The sequence below is a fragment of the Melanerpes formicivorus genome, unplaced genomic scaffold (genome assembly GCF_026170545.1).
Source record: "Melanerpes formicivorus ecotype bairdi unplaced genomic scaffold, bMelFor1.0.p_v2 SCAF_37, whole genome shotgun sequence".
In the NCBI taxonomy this organism is placed as follows: Eukaryota; Metazoa; Chordata; class Aves; order Piciformes; family Picidae; genus Melanerpes; species Melanerpes formicivorus.
In genome coordinates this window covers 5483207-5499946 of record NW_027142389.1, presented here as the reverse complement: position 1 = coordinate 5499946, position 16740 = coordinate 5483207, and positions in this window count along the sequence as shown.

The following is a 16740-nucleotide window of genomic DNA, read 5'->3' as shown; positions in this document are numbered from 1 at the left end:
CAGTTGCTTCCCTGTTGTTAATGGTCTGAAATGAAGAACAGTAAATTGCTTTTGTTTCTCTCACTGTTTCTTGATATTGGACCAGGAATGATTTATGAGCCACAGTGTATAGCACTGTGAAGCAAATAGCTGCAGAGAAGGTCTTTTGTTGTTGTTTCTTTGGCCTGTGTTAAGGCAGTGGAACTGTCTGAGGTTCTGTCATGCCCTGTCCTGCTATTGCAGAGCTCTGGGTGAATCAAGCAAACAGTGGTATTACTCTTTCTTAATATGGTTAGTTCTGCATTAAATACTTTAAGTAACAAGCAGCAGGGTCAAGGAGTGGTAAAATCAAGGACCCTTTGATCCAGTAGAACTGCAACATAAATGATGATATCAAAGACTATGATAACGAAGTTTTGAATGAAGACAACAAAATGCACCTTTCTCTCCACTTCAAAAATAAATGAAACAAAGACAGTAGTTGTAATAAGAAGGACAAAGCGGAAAGAATCCCAGTACCTGCACTTGAAGTCATGTTACAAACAAAATCTGTCATTTAAGCCCTTTTCCATCTTTTTACCAAATATTTCAGTATTCTAGCTTCTGCCACCATCTGCTGGACACAAGGTGGAAGTGTTCAGCTGACTCTTCCATGCATTCACTGCTCCAAAATCTCTTGGAAGTGCTACAGCGTCCGTAAGATTTCCACATGGGGGTCTGCCTTTGACCTGTGCTTTAGGAACAGATCATGAAAATGCAATTTTTGCAGTGCCATAGAAGAGGAAAATTGGTCAAAATTCTTCCTTGATCAGGCAGATGCTTTTGAAAACTTCAGCCACTGCTATTTCACCTATTGCTAGAAACTTTGATGGGAATGTTGGATGTTTTGGTTGATGTTCTGAGTGTGTATTGCAGGATCACTGTGGCGCTTGTTTGGTCCATAGCATTGTTACTCCTTGCCTGGAATCTACGTGCTGCACGGGCCGTGTGGTGTGCTGTTACCAGCCTCTCCCACCCTTCCCTCACGGTTTTTTCCAATGTACTGAAACAGAGAAGTGCCAGAATGTGTGTCTTGAAATGCCAAGCCTTTAGACAAATTTCTGTGGAATCTACTGTCAATTACCACGAATTTGTGGCTTTGGCAAACATTTGCACTCACTGCTCAGGCTCTAACCCAGAGCTAGAGCTAATGCTTGGATGCTGGTGTTCCCACTAACAGTCTCAGCACCTGTCTTTGACTCCCTCATTCTGTCTTCCCTCTCCCCACCACCAGGATCTTGTTTCCATTTTCTCCCCAAAGGGAATGGCTAGGCTACCCTACCTATTATTCTTGTTCTATGCTCACAGACAACTTAAAACCAAATATCCCACCCTCAGATTCCCCAGACCTCTATATGTCAATTTCTTGGCTTTCCCACCTTGGAGTCTTTCCTTTTAATGATTAGCTCAGTAGTTACAGGGCAGTGCTTACATGGAAATCATGCAAGAGAAAATAATGCCAGTTATCTAGAAAGCAGGCCAAGCAGGAATAGTTTTAATTTCAAGCATGCAAATGGGGTTTAATCTTTCCTAAAATAAAAGATAAAATCAGCACTTCTAGATGATAAAAAGAAAAGCTTCTGTGTACAACTCCTGAACAACTGATGATAATTGAAAAACCACATCCTGCCCAAGACATTTCTGATAAGAATTGATTATCAAAGACCTCATCAGTTTCTTTCACTCTGCTCTGTTTTCATTGAACAATAGTAAATAAAAAGTCTTGTGATGATTGTGTCTTTACAACCTTAAGTATCACACTGATACTCAGAAAAACATGTGCTTGTCAGATTCACAGTTTGCCACAGAAAGAAAAATTCATTTTAATCACACTCAGTAATCAGATTCTTTTGTGGAAAAGCAGGGCCTGCAGCTGCTAGATGGAATCAAACATGCTTTAAAAATAAAGAAAAACCACTGTGGCATGTTGTTCCCAGCAACACTGCACACACTTCATTAACAATATTCTGCAAAAATGAGAAAGATTGGAGGGAGTAGGTCAGGAGCCAAAACTAAAGAGGAGGGGGAAAGAAAAAAAGGAAAAAACCCACAAAATGAAACTGGAGCAAATAGACTGAAAGAACTCTGAGGAACTTCTCGAAATCCACTTCCCTTTCAAACACCGTAGGAAAATCTCATTCAGTGATTTAATACACTGAAGCCCAACCACCAGGGAGCAAAGCAGAAACAATGAAGCTGTGTGAGTTTTCAAGAGTATCTGCTGCAGATCTTTGTGTTCCTGCTTTCTTCCTGCCAACTGAATGTATCAGATCAGAAAGCAACGTGGTGGTTGGAATCTGTTTCACTCTATACTTAGTATTTTAGAGATGAATCTTGCATATATACATATACATTTTTGTATTTGCTAGCATGCAGATATAGAGCAATGGAGTTAAAACTCACAGTGATCAAATGCCAAGAGACTTCTGTTTAATTTAAGGGCCTTAACTGAATCTTGGCTAAAACCCAAGAAAACACAAAATGCTGTAGAATTTCCTTAAGTTTCAGACATCAGCTTCAGTTTCTATGAATTTCTTTTTATATCTACTTTGTCTGTTATCTCCTGGTATTTGTTCTCTTTTGCTCTTTTGTACACAGTCAAGCATTTTTGTTTGTTTTTCTCTCCCCCTTGACCACGTTATCATAAAGGCCTTAATTGTCTTAGGACTGTCAAGTTCTTCAGTCCTCAGGAGGCAGACAAAATGCAAGTTCCAATACATATGTTGGCATCTTGTCATAAACGTACTGTAGCTGGAGATGAAAGTAAACTTTTGCTGCAGTTATTTCAGGAGTACTGTTTGGAGCCTGATTTGATAGTTGTCACTCTCTTGAAAGGTTCATAGGCTCACATTTCTTTAATTGTTTTTTTTTACATTAGGATTTAAAATAAAATCTTCCAGGAAAACAACCCTGAAATGTTTTTATGCTTTCTAATCAATCACTTATTTTTCCTCATAGTAAGTACTGAGGCAACCCACTTTTTTCCACACAGTACATCTTCATCTCATCTCAAAATGCTTGGCAAAATGGTATTAAAGCAGCCAGAGAGAAGAGAAGAATTTGTTGTGAGCTCTACGATACCTCCCATCCAGCCTTAACCAATGCAGCGTGGTTTAGAGAGTGATAAAAACTTAACTATGGTTCAGACTAAAGTTTATTTGTTCCTAAATGTGCTGCAGAGTGACATGGTTTGTTCTGAAATTGTCATTTAAGAACAGGCACTGGCAAGAGTAAAAGCATGGGGTTTGGTAGAACTGTGCTTGGGTATTGATTGATAATGGCAAACAAAAAGCTATTCTTTTGAACTAAGTTCTTGTTTTGCAGATGCTTGAGTTAGTATATTACTTTTCACAATCAGTCAATAGCTGTTTTACCAATATCAACAGCTAAAACACAGTGGGGAGAAAAAGATTTGTTGGGGATAAAAAAGCAGAGGGGAAAAAAAGGCTACCAGTACACTGAATCTCCAGAATTTAACTACTGTGTAAACTCCTAGTTTATAGTCCTCTGAAATCATGACTGCCAAAGGAACAGAAGTGTGAAACTCAGTCTGTAACTGCACAGAGCTAACAAGGATCAAACAAGAACAAACAAGCAAACAAATTATTTGGGGAGGATCAACAAACACAGAAATGCAATAGGCCTTTTGACTTCTCATCTTTTATTAAGCAATACTGGAATAATCAGTCAATCATCCAAGCTGAGATAACAAACTATGACTGAAATAATTCAATAGAAGCAAGAAAACCCTCAATATATGCTGTACCCCTTCTGGATGAACGACCTTGGGATTTGCCTTCCTTTCAGTCAAGAAGAGTTTGTATTGCATCAAACATGATACCCTTACAACTGCCTGCACCTCAGAACTCCTGGCATCTCACCCCTGTCCAGTGGCATGTACAATGGTCCTGTAATTCAGCACAGACAAATGCTATTCTGAACCTCCTCAGAACGTCACACAGCCCAGCCAGACCATCTGTAATGGCACTCCCAGCTACTTTTACAAAGCAAATCAATTTTAAAATGCAGAATTGAATTACAATATCAGTAATTTAATTTCAGCTTGAAAAAAAGCCTACCACAAGCAGCAGCCTGTTTGGCTGCTGGCATCAAGGAAGAGAGGAAGAAACTGAATTTGAACACAAGAGCAACTGAGGTCTGGATGATAGAGAAAGCTCAAAACGGGTCTGAAGCCTCATTCTGAATGAAACAAACAATGACAAACCACAGCTCTGACTGCATATCCATTACTTTCATGGGGGTTTTACAGTTTAAAAGCTTGTTATGGGTCTCAACAGTAAGAGACTTAACAGCAGGAAATTTTGTTATGGGAAAAATAGCTGCATAGAGCTCTTACAGAAGGGAAGTGCTGTCTGTGGCAATTGTACAGTGGACTCCTGTTTCTTTGGTGGAGGGAAGGGGTGACTTCACTCAAAATATTAATGAGGAAAGAGATTTGGTTAGGGAGATAACTCAAAAGTTGATTTGTTAATTGGGATAGTGGAAAATGCAGAGCATTGTAAAGAAAAACTGGCTCTTTCTACTGCATATTTATTTCTTTCAGCTGAGTTGCAGTAACTGGGCAATGAAGGTGTAACTGATGAAAACCACTCTTCTTAAATCTTTGTCATGCTTACCAGGTGAAAGTACTTCTCTGTCACCTCTTCAGAGGAAAAGTATTGCTATGACACAGGACTGTGATTCTACGGCTGCTATTTATTTACTTACTTATTTTCACACTTGTTAAGAGCTGGAATGGCCACTGGACTTCAGTAGCCCCAAGAGAGCGAGAACTTCAGGACTTACTGTAAATTCTTGTAGTGAAATTCTTTAGTAGTCTTCATCACCACCATGCTCCTAGGTCATACAGTACAAGCATAAAGCTTTCATGGTTTTAGACAGAAGGAAGGGACAAAAGGAGAGTTTTCATGACTTCTAGATAAGGGGGCAAAAACCAACACAATGAATCAAATGTGAAATGAGCCATGCTGGAGTTCTGCACTGTTTACCAAGAGCCACAGGGAGGGTTCTGCAACATTTGTCTTTAAAATTCAGCCTGCATCACAAGGCAGATAGCTACCAAGGAAAGCTACCACCTCTATTACAAGACGGCTAACTGCTTTAAACTGTTAAATATACATGCCATTTTTAAAGCTCGAAACAATAAATTGTTTCTAGCATAGCCCTGTGTTTCATACAGCCAGAGAAAGAAAGAAAACTTCCATCAAATGGCTTTATAAATCAACATTGCAGTCATCTGGGGAGAGCAAATAAATCAATGGTCTCATTCCAAAATGCTTCTGCAAGGTGAAAATTTGAAAAGGTCAGAAACTGCTAAAGATTATCTTTACAGTCACGAGGAGGGAGTTTCCCAGCACTCTTGGCTATTCAGGCTGAGGGCAGCTTTATCAGTTCTCAACAGCTGAATGACTTGGTGCAATGAGCTTCTGCAGGACAAAGGCTACCAAAGATGTGGGAAAACAGCAAACCACTGCTCTGAAAGAGTTCAGTGTGCTTCAATACACAGCCATTAGCAGTACTTTAAAACTGCTTGTCTGATTACATTCTGTGAATAATCTGGGGGCTCTGTAACCCATAGCCTTTAATTACTGATAGCGCTGATCAGGATGGAGAGCTGGATGTGGATGATCAGTCCTTAGAGTCTCTTGGGAAAAATTGAGAAAGCTCAAGAAAGGTCACAGTGGTCTTTGTATTTCTTTTACTATATCTGCAGTGCAACAGGGCCATAATGAAGGTGCCTGGGGATGACATTTAGGTCTGCTGCCATCTAATGACATCAGTAGGAGCTCAGGAGAAAAGGAGCTGAATCTGTGCTCTATGAAAGAAACAAAGTCAGACAAGGAATACTGGAAGCTTAACTCATTAGCTGGCATCAGTTAGTGGCAGATACAGGTTTGCATAGCCAATGAAACAAACATTAAGGAAGGTGGTATTTGTGTCTTATGAAGGCTGTCCAGGAACACTGGCAGGATAAGCCACAAGCTAAGGTTGAAAGAGACCTTTGGAGTTTGCTACCTTGCTCAAAGCAGGGTCACCCTGAGCAGGTTGATATGTCCAGTCAGGTTCTGCAAGGATGGCTATGACACAGTCACTCTAGGCAATCTGTGCCCGTACTTGACCATTCTCTTTGAAATACATATTAAAAAGCTTTTGTGTTTTATGGTCCCCATTTGATTTCTACGTTAGGGCTACTTTGTGAATCTCTCCATGAACTGTGCTGTTGTTTTTTCAGAACTTCTACTGCAAGGTGTTGGGGTTTGTTATTTTTTCCCCTTTTTGTACACTTGTGGCTCCCATGCATACTTGAAAAGCATAGGAGAAAGAAGTTCTGGATTTAACATATTTACCTGGGAACTTCATAAGGGTGGCAAGGAGCTAGAGCTCCTGGCTCAAACATAAAAGCAAAGTGCTCTCATTTCTACTCCATCAGAGTCTTTACAGCAGAAAAGCAGCAGCAGATCTAAGTTTCAGGTGGAACTACATCTGCACATTACAAAATAAACCCCAGAAAATCTAACTCAAAGAATTTTCACACTCCACTGAATGTTTCTTTGGTCTTGGATAGCATTAAAAATGTTACAGCCTACAAAGAAAGGAACTCTCATAGTTCAGTGATGTCATATCGTGATGTCATGCTGTCAGGTTTCAATACAAGTGCTGGGAAGCAGCACTGAACTGTAGCATTGGTTCTGGTAAAATCTGCAGGATCTGAGCTCTGATGTCCTGAACTTGTAAGCAGTCATGCATAACTAGAAGCAAAGCAGCTGACTTACTGTGCCTTCCCATCCTTCTGTGTTAGGACTGCTCCTTTTGTACACAACAACAAAATCACTAAAGTTTTAAATAAACCTGTAATTCATTCTTCAGGACAAGGAATTGGGTTAAAATGTTCAAATTTACTTCAGAAGGGAAGGCAAATATTTCTCTGAAATCCCTGGAAGCAGCAGAGGAATTAGCACACGGAGCCTGCAAGGGAGGTTACTGAAGCATTAAGTGTGATACTCGTATATTTGCATGAAGCCTTTCTCTTACTCTGTGCCTATTACACAGAAATATAATTGCAACTCCCCAGACTTTTTTGGAAGAGTATAATTTCCATAATGCACAACTTCTAATGGAGACTGAGGTTCCTTTTTGAAAAAGGTAAATGAAACATTTTAAAGAGTAAAGATTGTAAGCAAGTGGAAACATAATTCAGAGCTGGCGAAGAGTTATACTGCTCACTGGAAACTGGAAAGTACTAATTTGCATTTCTGTAATCATTAATAGGGGTTATGAGGTGTCAATTATGTTCCACGTGTGACCTTTTTAGTTTCTAGGTAATGTACCTCAATTAATTGTCTGTGGCATCATAAAGCACCTTTTTTACTGCACCATGACTGTGAAAAGCAATAAAATTCTTCCTCTGCAGCTGAAGTATGAAATGCACAACTGACCTTAGCACTTAGCAGCAGCTCACTGATGCTAATGCAGCCCTTCTATTGGCATAAATTACAAAGCAGTCAAAATCTGAGCACTTGGCTAATGCTTTCCCAGTTTGTGGTAGAGTTTTGTATAGACACTGAAATGACCATGCTTTGTAATTTCTCTTTCAGTCCTCTGTTGAACTGTACATTACCAATTCTGCTTTAATAAGGCTGAATCAACTGCTTTGAATTTCAGCATAGAAACCAGGGTGAGAAGTAAAATTGTGTTTCAGTAACACTGCTTGCTCCTTAGGAAGACAAATGGATCAAAAGTTCTGAAAGTGGCAGCATTATGAACACAGATTGACAAAGAGAATCAGAGGGATGTCATGCAGTAGTTTTTACCCTGGAGTCTCATGCTGCAAAGAGAATGTGTAAATGTAATCTGGGAATTAAAATCTCTCATTAAGTCATAGAATCAACCAGGTTGGAAGAGACCTCCGAGATCATCCAGCTCAACCTATCACCCAGCCCTATCCAATCATTTGGTGTTTTTCAAACTTCCATATGAGCAATATCTTAAATCAAACTTATGGAAGCAAGAAACCTCCATGGTAGGTCTGTGTCTGTTGTAGGTGTGTTGGATACCGCAGGAATGATCTGAAAAGACAGAGGGGGAGCCTAAACTCAGCTCTGCTTCTTAATGGCCTGTAGTGATTTAAACTCTGGATAGGGATGCATTAGCACAGGCTGCTCACCACAGGGTAAGGCAGCTCAGGAACACTTCATTGTTTAAAGTGTTTATCTAATTCGAAGTAGCTTTAGGAGCCTAAATCACAGTTGCACTACAACTTTAAGAGGAGGACATTGTAAGAAAATGAATAACTGTAAAAGAAACCTCTTAACTTTCTTAAATTTCCTCCTCCTGCTCCCCTACTCTGTACTAAAGAAATGAAAATCTAACTGACAAACAGAAAGCAAACTAAATTCTACAGAATGTTTTCTCTTTCTCAGTATTCTAAATCTTCAAATAAATGTCATATGTAAATATCTTTCCCAAACTGACAATGCCAAGGGGTAAGAAATCCTTGAAGGCTTCAAGCAAATGATTTTGATGCTAATAAAGACTTTATGGATCAATGCTGAGATATCTACTGAAGTTTATCACAAGCATTGCTTTTCAAAGCCCACCTGTCAGTAGTAGTTGTATTGTGTTTTCATTAATCATTGACCCATGTCTCTACAGGAAGGCAGATGTGGCAGAGGATTTATCTCAAGTTCAGAATCACAATTTCATAAAGTGTTTTCTGACATGCATAGAAAATTGGGATTACTGGAGCTTTTAGAAGAATAAAATTAAGCGAGCTGAAGCACATAAAAGTTTCCAACAGTTCTATGCACGCAACACGCTCAAGCACGTAACAAACGTGACCAGGATGTCTCTGGGCCAAACCAGACACCTCCATTTGTTTTTCTGATATTTTAGCCTTAAAAAAATAAAAGCATTTTAAATGGGAGATGATTCCAATGTTAAAATATCCAAAATGAATAGTTCTAGAAGTAATGAAATGCATTGAGCTGCTTTGTAAAATGTTGCCTTTGAGTCCTCCACAGTCTAGGTGAAAAACAGAACATACTCCTTGTGATAATGTAATGCCTCTGAAAATATGCAGCCCTATGAAAGTCAGACTTGAGTTTTTCCCTCCCCCAGAACAGCATTCAGTCAGCTGTACTATAAATAGGCAATTGTGTTTATGAATATACCTCAAGCAGTCTCAGAACTAGTAGGTGAGCTACCATAGAAATGTCATAAGGAGGGAGTGCCCTAAGGTTTTGCCTGTTAAAGCAGAATTTAACTGACACACAAAAATGTATCTGATGTACTCCACAGCTAGCTGGCAGTTCCATATAGTACACTTCCTGTGCTTTGCTGGCTGCCTGTTACAACACACCATAAGCCATGTTGGGCACAAGCTCTCTCTCTGGTAAATCTTCCTCTATGTAACAAATAAAAGTAAGTCTATTTATTGAGGTGCTTTATGGAACAGAAAGTCTCCTTAAGTGATCTGTAATAAGTAGTATGACTAAAATGAAATGCTCTCAGGTCTCATGAAAAAAAGTATAGAACTGTATTGGAGCAATGGGCCCAGGTTTGACCAAGGTGCTGACTTTGAAAAGCTCCAACAGCTTACAGACTAACTTTTCCTCTAAAACACTGCATGAGCCCTTGGAACATGTCCATGTATAGAAGGCTGTCAGGACAGGTACAGTCAATACTGTGTAAAAGTGAGTAGAAAGATCTGAACTTGGTCTCCATATTTACATTGCCAAGAATTCTCAGGATGGCAAGGGATTGGCAGAGCATTCATCAGCAATTTCCATCCACCTGTAGCCTGTTTTCATTGAAGAGCAGAACTTCATGTCAAAGGAATTCACGTTTCATTCTGACACGCATTGTACTATGTGCCTTAGACACAATGGAATGGTTTCTGATCACCAAAATGTGTGAAGGACTCATTCATTCCACTAAGCTTATTCAGAGCATGCCCTTTGGTTCCTTCAGAGATTTCCAAAGCTTCTCTTTTGGGGAACAGTGATTCTGCTAGAAGGGTAATCACGGGTCTTGAACTCCTGGTGATTAAATGGGGAAGTTTATATTACTACTGAAAATGAAACATTTGATAGCTATAATTAAAAAGCTCCTGAAGGTTTTGTTAGATTATAATATCTCAAATGAAAATATGTACAAATAAACCATGGTCTTGCTGCGTTGTCCCTCAAGAGACAAATATATGTAAGTAAAAGCACTTAGATGGTTGAAAACACAAGTGTTACAGAACAATCTGCCTTTTTTGCTTTTCAGGAGTTATATGAGATGCACAAAGACTTGTACTGTCTAATAAAAGTGCTGAAGAACTGAGGATATCCTCTTTTTTCTTTTTTTTCCAGCATTTGGGAAGGACAAATATGTCTGGTTCAGAGTAAGGAGATGCAACATGGACCAAACCAACCCCCAGCCTCAGAGATCAAGGTGAGTTGATAGCCACTGGCCACAAGAGGTGAGTAGCAGAAAATTGGAAGAGGTTCAGTCATGGCTATGGAGTCAGTCATTAGTTACTCTGAATTTCTTTATCATTTATTTCTTCAAAATGTTTAAGACTCTATTAAGCAAATAGAAAACAAAACCAAACAACTTGTGAATTATTTTCTCTTCTCAAAGCCCCAGTATGAGATCATTCATAGGCTATCCTTAATACATCTTAAAACAAGCTTTTTAACCAAACCACAATGCGGTTTTTTTTCTCTCTGTGCATGCTTGCACTTCCATGTTTGTGGCAGCCTCACCAGCATGCTACGCAAGGATCCTTGGAGCTATCTAATATATTTAAAAGCATACAGAGGGGAGAAAGGACATCTCTCAAAACAACAAAAAATCACCATTTACGATCTCCTCTTTGATCTCTGTGTGACGCTGAGAGGAATTCAGTACAGGAGGGTTGCCATGAGCTTTTTCCAATTCCTGAAAATTTGAAGAGGATAATAAAAAAAGCAAAAAGAAAACCAACAAAACAACCAGAGACCAAAACAGCCTTCCCAGAATCTGGAGATGTTAAGCAAATCATGCATTCAACACCTCCTAAAAGACAAGGGAAGGATGTGGCTCCTTCCTGAGATGGAGGTCTGGAGGCAAGAGGAAGGGCGCTTTTGTAGTTGGGAAGTTAGAAAGACTGGTGCATCTCAGGGCAGGGCAGCTTCACAGAAGGGTCATTACTTTTGTTCCACACACCTCTCTGCTTCTCTGTCAAAGAAGGAAGCAGCAGATTCTTTGAACACTAAAATCTGAGAGGAGATTTAATTTGCAGTCAGGTGAGTGTAAATAACCTGAGATGCGAAAGCAGCTACAGAAAGTCTTTAAGTCTAGCTTGTTAAGGATTTTTTTTTCTTCTCTAATGTTGTTTAATTGCTACAAATCCTTGTTTTAAATAACTCTATACCCTCAGTCTTAAAACTTGTCAACTGCTGGAAACAAGCATGAATTATTCTAGCATGTGGCTGTGCACTCAGTTCTCTGCGGGGTGGAGGGTGGTGGTGATGTGCATCCTTAAAACCTGGCTGCAGGACTGCCCAATGGGCTTCTAGGCTTATGTTCTAAAAGCCACATTCTGGGTAAAACAAGACATGCTTCCAGAGGACTTGCAAAGGCCATTTGGCAACAAGTATCAAAGAGCTGCAAAGAAGAACAGGCATCTTCAGCAAACATCCTGTCACCTTTTGGCATGTTGCAAGGGAGCAGGGGAGCATGCCTGAGGCTCCCAGCAGAGTAATCACATATGACAATGACTGAACAAATACTGGTTCTGCTCCCCTAAGCAATTTATTTCTTCATGCTGTGAGCCACTCTGAGAATTCTGTGCTTTTCTTCTGTCTAGAGTTTCCCCAGGAGCAAAAATGCAGTATGAAAGATACAACAAAACCTTCACAGACCATTTCTTTATATTTGTAGAACAGTTTTGATCACCTTCTTCATGTATTTAGGAATTCTTTAGCAGCATTTCACTGTCCTTTGTCTAACTTGCTTGTAACCCCCTTCATGTCAATAATAACCCATGCAAGAAAACAAAATTTAAAAGCCAGCTGTGAACATTAAAAATAAAAAGTGTTTTATCTTCAGGAATCGTTCTGGATTTAAATCATTCCCAGTACAAAACTGTGGGCCTTCTGTCCTGTGATGTTTTTAACTCACAGCCTATACTGCGATCTGAGAAGGGAAAAGGAAACAGAAATGGATTTTTTTTGCAGGGAGTTAAGCTCACTGCCTGTATTGATGCCCAGCCCTGTGAGAAGTGGCAGGCCAGTGAATTTCTGCTTCACTGACCCTCCACGGACAAACACAATGAGATGATGCTTTTGCACAGGATGTAAATTGTGACTTCTTTGAGGCTATGTCTCTTAACTCTAGGATGCTCTGATCACCTTCCCTGAGGGCTGAAGATCAATGACTGGATTTTGAGGAGAGCCATATATATTTGCTAGAGGCTTCTTTGGGATTAAGGCCAAAGTAAGAGCAAAGGAAGGTGTTATGTAAACAAAGGCAGCATAACTGGTCACTGGGCAGCTCTGTAGGCAAGGCAATGTTTGAAGGGTGTCTTGTCGGCATCGAAACCTCTCATACCTTTCTAGCTTCTAACTGCAGATTTCAGCCAGAAGTGCTGCTGTTCCACCTAATCATTTGATGGAAGACTTTATTCTTCAGACCTGATCTTTTTAAACAGAAGCACTTTGCAGACTGATCCGACTTAATCAACTGCACACTTAAAACTTTGTGTGAATAGTGCTACTTTAATTCCAAAATTACCAGAGAACAATTATCTTATTATTGACTGGCACTTATATGCAAATCACCTGCATGCCCAGATCAGCTTTACAGGGCAGCTTCCTGTTCAGGCTCATTACCACTATTTCCATGTACTCCTGGTATCTCTGGGTTTATTGTAGCCATGCTGAACGCTTAAACTCAAAGTAATGAAGCAAGACTCTTTTTCAGTATAGCTTGATGACTTTTTCAGAAAATATCTTTGGGCTTGCTCTAGTGATGAAACCCCCCCACCTTCATTTTCTTAGAAAACTCAAGTTAAAATAATAAACCAAAAAAGGGCTCATTCTTTTCAAGCCACGAGACAGGTTTTAGACAAAAAGCCCCCACGCTGTACATGGGCTGGCAGCACTGAGCCTCTGAAAGTGCCCTATCATAATCCACACCAGCAGATCAATGAACTGTTGGACAGAACCACTCAAAATCACCTCCCTTCCCATTATCATGCTTTCTGGTCTTGCAAGCACAAATTACCCATCAACCTCCTTGACCCAGTTCCAGAAATGCCGCTGTAAAGAGCGCCTGTCAGAGTGATGCATGTAGGAGCCTGGTGCAGTGACAAATAGGAAGCAATAGCAGTTATCACAAGGAATAACAATTTAGCTACAAATCTGGCTCAGCATCAGGCTGGCTTGAGTTCCCACTACAAAATATCGGAATTGCTGCTGGATGGGATATTTTCATGTCAAATCCTCATGATTCACCATCACATGAGTTGCCAGTGAGCTGTGTGGCTGCAGGGACATCCTCCAGACCTTTAAGCACCAGATTACTTTGTCCCTCAAGTAATGTCTGCAAAAGGCAACACAGAAGAAATACTCCCTGCTCTCTTACCAGATCAACTTTCAGACTCACAATCTGACATCCTGTGGGTACTCCTCACTGAAGGCCTTAGTATTTCCTGTCTCTTAAAAAACAGAGCTTAAGAGCATATATGCTTCCAATTTGTAATTAGTCATATGTGAAACCTTCAGAGATGGAGTGTTTGGCTTAGATTTTACACTCGTCTCCTGTTCCTCGGATAGAAGGACAAAACAGAAGATTTTCCTACTTGACATTTAGTTTTGGCATTAGTAAAGCTACACAAGGAGAAAGGATACACAGGAAATTAATTGGCTGTGTCCATTACCATGGAGCCCTGAAGTTATCACTATAGAAACTATTAGAGGGAGGCAGCCACAGTGATAACAGGCTTGTGCACTGCTGTCACTTTGTAAATTGCCAGGGCACAGGCCAAGGGATGGAGCCGAGAGAGGAAAATGAGCTGCTCCTGCCTAGTAGGCAATGGACTCTCACATATTCATTTGTGGTTTTACCCACATGGAAATTAAAGTCTGTAATAAAGGCTTCCATTTCCTTTAATGAATTACTGACTTCAGTTCCAGAAACTGAAGGAAAGGTGATGGGATGTATTGCTGTAGTCTTTGCCTGGATCAACCTGTCAGCCTTATCCTCTGCAGCACAATCAGTGTGAAGTTTTGCACAAATAGCAAGAGAGTACAGTTTCTCTCCAGGAAAGCTGAATGCACAGGTGTGTTAAGGTATTAATGAACTCCTGCTGCCCAAAACAGGTCAGGAGGAAAGGGGAAGACTCTTTTTATTTTTCCCTCAAGGTTCAAATTCATTGTATCTGTCTGCTGTATTTTCCAGGGGGAAGGTGGGGAAATCACGGCTCCCTCCTGTGCTGTGTGAGCTGGCCTCCACTCTCCACAGTTTCTGACCTGCAACAGATTGTTCAGCACTGAAGTAACATAAAGCACAGGACTTGAACGTCTAAGTAAGTCATCTGCAGAGCTGCAAGCACACGGAGAATGCAGTAGAGAGAACTCAGAGCGTGTTGCTCTGTGCTGCACAGTGAGGGGTGCCTGGGGTATTGCCTAAGTCTTGAGCATCCCATGAGGTCCAGTGCCTCCCCTGTCCTGAGAATCAGAGCAGCCGCATGCAAAAGTGGGCGCGCGGGCGCGGGCTGTACTTCCCGCGCAGCACCGCGCGAGACCGGGCGCGCAGGTGTCCTGCGCACGCTAGAAGCGCTCTGAGGGAGGCGGTTGGGCTTGGCGCCGCTTAGCGGAGAAGCTGCAGGGAGCGCGGGGATAGCCGCCGAGCGCAGGTCAGGCTTCTCTTCGCCTCAGCTTTCCATGCTGAGCTTTTGCGGCTAAAGAAAAGGTTGTTTGAATCGCGCTCAGCAAAAGGAAAACCACTCAGCTTGGCAGCGTGCTGAAACAGGAGAGGTGCAGGGAAACAACAGGAGGGGCGCAGGGCCGGCCGCACCCGGCGGCTGCCCTGGGAGCTTTTGCAGGAGGTGCTTCGCTGTAACTCCAAAATTTCTCTCTCGTCAGCTGTGTGTATGTTTGCATGCGGTGGAAGTGCGGGAATGGGAGCCAGCTTCACGAAAAAATTGACTAGGCTCTTGAGATTCCAAAACAGGGAAGAGTTTGTTTATGTTTAAAGGGTAAACATTACTGCCAGGTGGCCTCACACTCGCTTAGAAGAGCCGGGGCGCTGTAAAACCTGTCCCACAGCACCATCTGCTGAGCAAACCCTGCATTGCACTGAGCTCAGCGCCTGTACCCTCAATGGCTCACCCAACGTTTCAAGCACCAGGTCAGGGGCAGACTTTACTGAGGAACAGGACTGGCTTTGTTAGGAAGTGGGTCTGTGGTTCTGACCTCCCTGTCTGAAAAATTAACTTTCCAAATTCAAGTTTCAAAGTTCAAGTAACTCTAGGTCTCTGACAAGCTCTCAAATAGCCACGAGAAAATGCTAAATAGGAAATCAAATGTGTGACCCTGTTGGTAAAAAGCTCTTGTCTTAATCCACAGGTGGACAAATCTACAGATGGGCCAAAAACAACCTACACGGGGACAAAATGCTGAGCAAGTTTGGAAGGTAAGCTGTTTAAATCCTTTATTTCTGCAATTATAAAATTCCAGCAGTGATCAGCAGAGGTTATGGTTTGGTTTAGCACAACTCTTTTATATAAGAAATGAAGAATTGCACCTTTTTTTGGCCTTTTTTCATGCTTTCTGTATTGCTCTTCAGATTACAAAATGTTTTCTGGACTACATCTCTGCAATACATTACAGGGATACTGCAATATTTTGGTAGTGATCTGTTTTGCAATAGAATAATGAAACGCTTCTAATGCCTTGAAGGTTGAAAACGAGGGGGCCAAAGGGTAGTAGTTACAAGAGCGCACAAATTGAAGGGGTTATAGAAAACAAACAAACAACACAAAACCAAAACCAACAACAACCAGAAAACACGTACAAGGAAATTACCCCTGGAGGTCTCATAAACAGGTAAAGAGAAAATGCTATGCAAACAAAACTATGACGTTCAGAAGAGAGGTGTATTTCCAGGAGAAAAAAAACAATGCCAAGACAAAGGACTTTCCTTTTTCAGACGGCTGCAGGCAAAGTTACATAGTATTCTGTTGACTGTGACTTTTACTAGCTGTAAATTACTCCACTTCTGTTGTCAGATTTATTCAGTGAAAAGGACAGTCTTCTTTCACCACAATTGTCTGTGGAAAAGCAGATAAGGCAGTAATCTGCTAACACAATGTCAGTCTGTCCTCTGACGTTCCAAAGGCACTCCAAGTTGTTCGTTTGTCCGTATACCAAGGTTGGTTGGTTGCTTTTCTTTCCTTTTTTGTTTTCCTGCCTATGTCTAATGAGGAAGGGGATGTGGCAGACTGCCTCGACAGTGGATCAGGAAAGGACACCTAAAGTACAGAAAACAGATCAAGAGAAATCCTACCTTGAAAAGCCAAAATTCTTACCATCACCTAGGTGATATTTTGGGTTTGTATCCAATCTAATGCAGTCTTGCACAAAATTGTCCTCATATCCACTCCCCATTCCTCAGCACTTCTTGTAACTTTCAATTTACAGAAATAGCTTGAGCTAAATCTTAGAGTAT